General features: G+C 51.6%; 1 protein-coding gene across 1 annotated transcript in view; it reads left to right on the top strand.

Moving 5' to 3' along the window:
• The window catches only part of DEDD2 (death effector domain containing 2), a 44,587-nt gene that overhangs the window by 35,554 nt on the left and 7,398 nt on the right, over positions 1-1,635 (top strand). The gene's annotated exons all lie outside the window — the stretch shown is intronic.

The following is a 1,635-nucleotide window of genomic DNA, read 5'->3' as shown; positions in this document are numbered from 1 at the left end:
GCTCTGTCTCTTTGTCCCCACCCCCCACCTTTTCCAGTTCCCATTCTCTATTTCGGACTCTCCATTTATCTCTTGGTGTCCCTGTCGTGGATCTCCCTATGGATCTCTGTCCACCAGGGAGCTTGTTCCAGTATCTGTTCCCATCCACCATCTCTCTCTGTCTCTTTAGATGTCTCCTTTTCCATCTCTTGCAGTCTCTGTGTATGTCTCTGTCTGCATCTCTGTGTTTCTCTGCATCACCACTTTGACTCTCTCAATCTGTCTTTGCTTTCCGTCTCTCACTGCCTGTATTTCTTCTTGTTCCTTTTTCTGTCTTGGTCTCTGTGTCTCCTTTTGCACGTTTCTGTCTTTCTGTCTCTTAGGTTCCCTCTCAGAATCCTTGTTTTGTTTCTCCGTGTTTCTGTCTGCATCTCACTAGTCCCCTGCCCCTGTCTCTCTGCCCGCCTCTCTCTGTCTCTCTCCCCGTCTCTGTTTCTTTTGGTCTCTGTCAGTGTCTTTCTGGTATTGCCTCTCTCTGGCTCTTTCTTCATGTCTCTGACTCTGGATGTCTCTCTTATCTCTGTGTCCATCTCTCCATGCCTGTCTCTTTCTGTGTGTCTTCCTATCTCTGTATCTCTCCAACTCTGTCTTGCCTCTTCCTCTTTCTCTGAGTGTGGCTCTTCTATCTCTGATTCTTGCATGTCTCTCTCTCTTATCTGTGTCTCTGTCTCTGTATGACTATTCATATCTGCTGTCTGTGCGTCTGCTTCTTTGTGGCTGTTTTTCTGGCTCTTCATCTCGCTTTGTCTCTGCCTGGATCTCTTCTTATCTCTGTCTCTGAGTGTCTCTGTCCTTAGTGCCTCTCTCTGCTTTCATGTTCCCATCTGCTCTCCCCACTTCTGTCTCCACCCCTCCCCCCATGCCTGTGTCTCCATGTTTCTCGTGTCTCTGGCATCTCTCTGCCTCTGTTCGTCTCTCCCTGCCTCCATATCCCCTGTACTCCCATCCTCTCCCTTTCCTTCCTGTGTACTGTGTCTCTGGTGTCTCTTTGAGTCTCTGGCTCTTAGGGCCTCTCCCTGCCTTTTGAGTCCCGCTCTGCTTCCCACCCCTCTCTGTCTCTGTGTATATGTTTCTGTGTGTCTCTGTATATCTCTGTGTCTCTCTGACTCTATGACTGTCTCTGGGCATCTCTTTGTCTCTATGAGTCTTTCCCTGTCTCTATGAGCACAGTCCTCTGTGCTGCCTGCCTTATTCCCTCTCCCTACCCTCCCCCCTTCTCTGTCTCTGGATGTCTCTGTGTCTCAGGGTGTCTCTGTGGATCTCTGAGCCTCAGGGTGTCTTCCTGCTCTTGCATCCACCTCTCTTTCCCTGCCCCCCATTTCCCCTCTGTCTCTTTCTGTGTCTCTGTGTCTCTCTGTGTGTCTCTGTAGATCTCTGTGGGCTTCTTGTCTCTGTGTCCCCCTCGACTCCCCACCCCACTCTCCTCTCTCTGTTACTGCATCTCTGTTTCAGCCTGTCTCTGCGTGTCTCTGTCTCTGCGTGTCTCTGTGTCTCTGAGTCTCGGGCCTCTCCCTGCCTCCGTGTCCCCTGCGCTCCCCGCCCTCTCCCTCTCCCTCTCTCCCCCCTCGCTCTCTCGCTCGCGCTCTCTCTCTGAGC

Source organism: Bison bison, unplaced genomic scaffold, assembly GCF_000754665.1.
Source record: "Bison bison bison isolate TAMUID 2011002044 unplaced genomic scaffold, Bison_UMD1.0 scf7180017858349, whole genome shotgun sequence".
NCBI classification, from domain to species: Eukaryota; Metazoa; Chordata; class Mammalia; order Artiodactyla; family Bovidae; genus Bison; species Bison bison.
Note: the sequence above shows the minus strand (reverse complement) of the source record. Positions and strands in the feature narration are given on the sequence as shown.